The 6606-nt window shown below is 43.2% G+C and overlaps 1 long non-coding RNA gene across 1 annotated transcript; it reads right to left on the bottom strand.

Annotated features, from left to right (window-relative positions):
- Positions 1 to 3241: 3241 nt before the first annotated feature.
- On the bottom strand, positions 3242 to 3699 carry LOC141729255 (uncharacterized). Its single transcript, XR_012580642.1, has 2 exons — positions 3612 to 3699; positions 3242 to 3493 (listed from the first exon to the last, which is right to left on the bottom strand). It is a non-coding gene; the product is annotated as an uncharacterized LOC141729255 (long non-coding RNA).
- Between the last annotated feature and the right edge of the window lie 2907 nt (positions 3700 to 6606).

Below are 6606 nucleotides of genomic sequence, written 5' to 3'. Positions count from 1 at the left end.
ACTTGGCCATTCTTTTGTCACATGAGAGGTGTTTCATGGGAGTTGTTTCAGCCCTTGGTGGCCTCCACTGGACATGCCCCAGCAGGTCCCTGTCCTTCCTCTGCTGGGGATCCCAGAGCTGGATACAGCACTGGGGATGTCAAGAACAGAGGGACAGAAGGGGGAGAGGTAGAATCGCCCCCCTTGCCCTGCTGGCCATGCTGTTTTGGACACAGCCCAGGACATGTTTGATTTTTGGGCTTTGAGCACACATTGCCAGAGGTTCAAACACACATGCTGACAAAACTGGGTGCAGCAGGATGTCCCCAGAGCAGGTTGTCAGGTGGCAATAGCTGCCACCCTTTCCTGCACCTCAGCAGAGCCTGGGTAATTTCTGCAGAGGGAGGCTTTGCTTTACTGCTATAGGTGTTGTTTCAGGGGAAGGTGTCCTGCACATGCTAAGCAGGGGTGGCTGTACCTGCTGTCCTTGCAGGAGAGAGCTGCTCCATTCCTCTGCACAGGCTGTCACCTAACAAATATGGATCATTGCAGCACTGGGTCCCAGCTGACCACGGTGAAGAGAGCAAGCTAGAGACGTGTGGCATTACTTTCCATGAGCAGGGATGGAAGCACAGCCTCCTCCAGTTGTGCTAACCTGGCTGGATGAACTGAGTTAGAAAAGAGACATGAATGGGGATGTGGGCACAGCCTGGTAGCTTTGACATGCATATGCAATTCACAAAAAGCATTGACTTTGGAGACATTGAGAGAATGCCACTCTGGCTTTTAGTGTGACTCAAAATTTTACTGCTGTCTTTTCCCCTTCCAGAGTATTCTGTGTATTGTCAGATACAGATGTGAGAAAGCAGGATGTGGTTTGTGGGGAAGGTGGGGAGCAGAAGAGGGAAACTAAAAGTGAAGTTAGAGACACTTCAGAGCTGAGCAGTACCCAAAATATTGTATTTAAACCCTGAGCAAATAACCGATGAGAAAAAAAAAAAAAAAAAAGGTATTGGCTTTATTCATCTTAAAGGGGACTAAAATATCTGAGTATTTTTAATGCAGATTTAAAAAAATAATTGCTGAGACTGTGGAACTGCCACAAAATGAACTCCTTAACCCACTGATAATGACACAGCATTTCCAGTACATTCTGTGGAAGTTGGATAAAGGTAGAGGTTTTGCACCTGGTGAAAGTTACCCAGGCCCAGAGCAGTGTGTGGACAGCAGCTACAGAGGATCCATCTGTTTCTACTGATTTCAGGGTGACCACTCACCCAGTGTTGCACATGAGCATCATCCCTCTCTGGGCAGGCAGCTCCTCCTCTTCAGAGGGTAATTTTCCTCTAAAACAGACCCAGCCACAGCTTATTGTCAGATGAGGACTGGAAAGGGTGATGAGTGCTGCCTTAATGATGCATTCCATGTGCACAAGGCTGGAGCTGGGATAGCACCCAGGCTCCTGAGTGTGCAGGGAGCTCCTGGCAGTGGCAGCCAGTGCTGGGGAGAACCTGGAGATCCCAGAGGTACCCAAGGAGTGCACATGGAAAGATATGGCCATTGAAAGGAAAAGGAATGTAGTTACACCGTGAAAGAAATTATTGTAGAAATGTTGTATCTGATTTAATTCTATGTACTTGGATGAAAATGTATTGAAAATATTGTAAATCTCAATAGTAGAGAATCAAGCTGTAAATATGAATGAATATCCTCATTACTGTAGACAGCTACATCTAATAAATTAAAGTTCCAGGTATGAATTTGCTATAAATTGTTGTACAATTGCACAAAAGGGTTTCATTTGTTCTTAAATGGAACTTCTCTAGTTTTCAATCTAATAGGCATGACTTTTGTTTCTGTAGTCTCTCTCAAAGATCAAGGCACCATTTCCTTGTGCTGGAGGGATTCCTAAGAAGAGTATTATTGCAGGGGCCTTACAATGCCAGGGTGGTGGCTGCAAATAAAGACAACTCATTCCTTCCTCTCCCCCATCAAAACCCAGCCAAGACAATGTTCTATGGACAGGTGACTTAAGAGGCATAAACAAATTGCCTGTGCCAGTTCTGATGCCTTAGCTGCTGTGAAATGGAGGGGAAGAACAGCTTATTTAAATCCAAATTTGCCTTTGGAGTTGGCCTCAAGTCCCTGCTGCATGGTGGAGCATCAGGGCTTTCACATGGACTTTCCAAATGGCACAAGCTGTATTGTGTTTTCCTGCTTTTACTCAATGAACCTGCCTCTTGCCTCTGGGAGTCTTGCATGAGTCTTTGGTTTAGCACAAGGGCTGTGAATGGCTTTTAAAGGAGTTGGGTTTGAGGTATTTAACTAAACTTCAGTAGAATTGAAATGAGCATTCCAGTGCCAGAGTTGGTCTCTGAAACATAGTGTGCCTGGCACTGAGAACACCAGCTGGGACACTCCTAACTCTTCACACTGCCCTTTGACATACCACTTTTTCTGTATCAGTCTTTGAGGATGGAAAAACAAAGCCCTGTTGTGAAGGTGACTGCACAGCCACAGAGAGCAGCGGTTTCAGCATGCTCCTGGCTGGCTCAGCCAAGGGAGAAAACCTTCAAGTAATGTCTGCTGCTGTGGTTGGTGACATTATCAAGTTTCCCAGTGCAAATACATTTGAGAGGAGCAAGTCTTCAGTTTTTCTTCTTAGGATCATTTAATGAGTCATTATTTACTTTTGTCACATAGCAATACAGGACTTCATTTCTGGGAAAAAAACTGTAGCTCTGCCAAGGTTGTTGCTGAACAGAAGCAGCATATTTACCATAACAAAGTTTAAGCTCATCACATGGGGAAGTTTCCAAATATAACTTTCATTGTGGTTTCATATTTTCCCCTACATTCCTGAGGGACAGCAGCTCCTTTCAGATAAGGTCTGCTCAGTAATGAGCTCAAAAGCTGTTTTTTCTTGGAAAGGAGAAATCTACCAACAACACAGGAAAAATAGCGTAAAAAGTCAGGGTGTGAAGGTGGGAGCAGCTCAGTTTGGGTTATGGCAGCAGGAATTTTAGGATGTATGTGAGGGGAGCCTGTGCATTGTGCCCTCCTGCCCCAGGCTGGGACAGGGTGTACCCCCAGAGTGGCCTTGGCTCCAGTTTCACCACAACCCTTCCAGCCAAGTAGTCTCAAAGGTCTGTGCTGCTGTTGTCCTGACGGGGTCTGGAGAGCCCTGAGGGTAAAGAATCACGTTTGCTTCCTTTAATCTTCACTGATCTGCTTCCCCCACAGGGTGGGATTTGTTTTGGGGTTTTTTCTTCTTCTTTTTTTTTTTTTTTAATGCTAAATAACAAAGCACAGGGACTGAGCAAGTTTATAGGGTGTTTTCCAGCTTAAGAGGAATAGGGTGGATCACACTGTGCCCAGTCAAGTCCTGAAGTGATGGGGATCAAATGTTGCTGATGTCTGAGTCACACCATGAAGGAGGAGAGCCTTCAGTCGTCCTGAGCAAGAGGAATTTCTAATGCTCGCAAGTTGTCCCTGCAAGCCAGCAGTGCCAGAGCTGTAGGAGAAGTAGGCAAAGGAAGAAGTGATTTCTGGTTTTCTCCAGGTTAGCCTGGCCAGTTTCCTGCAGTGGTTTAGGGGGAAGAAGGGAACACCTTCAGCCACCAGGACAGTACCTGAGGTTTGCTGCTGAGCCCTCCTTGCCACTCTCTCCTCAGGAGCTGCACATGTACAGACCTGGGGCTCTGCACAGCTCAGTGCCAGCTCCACCTGCTATAAATACAGGCAGCCCCAGCAAAGCTGCTGGGATTTATGCCAGGCAGGGACCTGGCCCAGGGGCCAGCCTAAAACACGGATACAAGGAAGCCTCTCTGACTTTTATTTAAAAATACTCCAATTTTGGCTGCTCTGCAATCATGTTAGGGTTGCTTCTTTATCTTCCCCTCCTTCCTCTCCTGCTGGTCTTGTACATTTTTTTTGACCTTTACAATTGTATCAGATGGGATCAAAGCAGAGGTTTTGGGGTTTGGTTGGGTTGAGTTTGGTTGGTTTGCGTTTGGTTTGGCTTGGTTTGGTTTGGTTTGGTTTGGTTTGGTTTGGTGGGTTTTCTTGATGTTTGTTTGTTCAGGATTTGTTGTTGGGTTTTTTGGTGGTTTTTTTTTTGTTTTTTGTTTTGTTTTGTTTGTTTGGTTTTTTTTGGTGGTTTTTTTTTTTGTTGTTGTTTTTTTTTTTTTTCTGTCCCTGACTTTCTTTATCTTTTGAGTCTGTACTCCAGTGGAAATATAAGAAGATTTGACTTGACCACTGAGGTGCGAACTGACAGCAGTCTGTTCTTAGGATGTCTTTGTCTTAATCAAATTACTAATCAATACCTTGCAGCACAAGACTATGAGAAACTTGCAGCAGCTTTCTTTAAAACAGATCTCTCTGAGCAGTCTGCAGTCTTGTCCATGTGCCTCCCCAGTTCTTGGAGGGCTTGGTTGCAAGCTGGGGGTCACCCATGGCATCAGCTCCATCACCTTTGGCCATCAGGGCAGTGCAAAACCTTACATTAAAAATACAGAGCAGGAATCACTTTTCACAAAGGAAAACTGCTGAAATTTGCAAAGAGAAAAGGGAGGAAGCAACCTTGACTCATATTATGTCTAAAAGGATACTTCTCAGCCAAAGACTACAATTCCCAAGTGTCATCATGAAATCTTGACAATTTGCCCAAACCCCATTTTCATTCAGGAAGTTTGTGATTAATAGAATTAAGCTCTAATCATGCAGAGCATAGGAAGGTATGTGAGAATACCCACCTTTTATGGCATGGCATTTGTTGGCACTCTCAGCTTCACTGTAGCAGACAAGATTAAAGGATCAGTATGCAAGCCAGATACTGAACTGTTGCTGCTGCTGAAGTTGTATTTTGCCAGTATATTGATTAGAGAGGATTTTTAAAGTCTTCAGAAGAATGTCCTGTGTCCTTATTTCTATGTCAGCTTGTATATCTTTAATGAAGTGAAGGGTTTATTTTGTAAGGTAAATGTGAAGTGTCCTTTTTGCCAAATCAGTTTGGTCCATTCCTTTGGCTGTATCTGTAGTTTTGTTTTTTTTTATTTTTCTTTTTTTTCCTATGAAGTTTTCTGTGAAAGAGAAGCAGGTTTTTGACAGTGTTGGCACAAGGAGGGAGAGCCATGATGAGGTCTGGTTTTATACTGAGATGAGCAAACTTCATTCCCTTTTGGAGGATGCTGGCCATACCTGATACTGTCTGCCAGCCAGCCAATTTCTTTTCTGGAAGATGTTCCAGAACAAAGCCCTGTTTGGAGGTCTGTTCTCCAAATCCCTGCTTAATCACAGAATAGGCTGAGTTGGAAGGGACCCATCAGGATGGAGTCCAAGCCCTGGCCCTGCACAGGACACATCAAGAATTGCACCATGTGCCTGAGGGAATTGTCCAAACACTTTTTAATTTTCCTTGTGCCAAAATATATTGTAATGGCTTCGCTTAAAAAACAGAGAATTGCAGCGTTTTTTTTTTTAATTACCAATATGAATGTAAGGAATTGAATTTAAGCTCCTATTTTGTGTGTGTGTGACGTTACACTTGGTAGGATGCTTTTCTGCAAGTCTCTCAGTTTGGGCTGGTTCTTTCAGAGCACCAAGCTGAGGGGAAATGCTCCTGGTGGATTGAGGTAGCAGGAAGGTGGGCTGGAGCAGGAAATCCAGGGAAACTGCTCCATCAAGTGTTGAAAGGTAAAAACTGGCACTGCAGGATGTTCAAAATGCAGGTCAGCCTTGGGGCAGGAGCAAGGTGATCTCACATATCCAATACAGATCAAATGTGCAAAATCCCTACTGATCTTCCTAGGGCCTGATTCCACTCTGAGCTGCACAACTTATTATGGGATGGCCTTCATTCCAATTTGATGTTTACTCCCTTAAAAATACCCACTGCAATAGCCTGTTAATCTGATCTTTTTCTTTTTTTCTTACCCAAAAGTCCCAATAAAAGCAAATGTTTTGCATATATGCAAATCAAATGCATGCTTCAAAAGGAAACCTTTATTTGCTTTCCTTTGAAATGGAGCAAAAATTGTTGAAAGATTGGTAGGGAGAGAAAATGAAGCATTTGTTTTATCTTGAATTTTAAGACTATATTTGATTATTCTGTTATTTGTTTGCAGATATGAAGGCTGGTCTGCACGTACAAATGTCGCTGAAATAATTTTTAGACTTAGATATTCAGGCTTTCTTGCTTTCACAGTGGAGATTTGAACTCTTCTGACCTGAACCTGTATTTTACCGATTCATTTAGGATATCTGCACTGCTCACTGCTTAGAGAAAGTTTACCATTTTCATGGTAAGTCTACCATCTACAAGTAGACCTTGATTTTTATGCAATTTTTTTCCCAAAATGAGCCCACTCTTACACAACCACTTGAATCAAGTGAGGTAAATTTTACTTAAAGTTTTTGGCTTCTAGGGCTTTCTGTGGAGGGACCACACTGAAATTTTATTGAAACTTCAGAAGAGAATAAAAAAAATTATTGAAATCTTAGTTGAAAAATCTAGCTAGGAAATGAATGGGATTAATGTAGTATAACCTGATTTTCAAGCAAAAGCAGTGCCATAAAGAATTGAACTTTTTGTAAAAACAGGTAAGAGCTTTCAAATGTCAGTTC

The sequence above is a fragment of the Zonotrichia albicollis genome, chromosome 6 (assembly GCF_047830755.1).
Source record: "Zonotrichia albicollis isolate bZonAlb1 chromosome 6, bZonAlb1.hap1, whole genome shotgun sequence".
Classification (NCBI taxonomy): Eukaryota; Metazoa; Chordata; class Aves; order Passeriformes; family Passerellidae; genus Zonotrichia; species Zonotrichia albicollis.
This window is presented reverse-complemented; position numbering and strand designations above follow the sequence as displayed.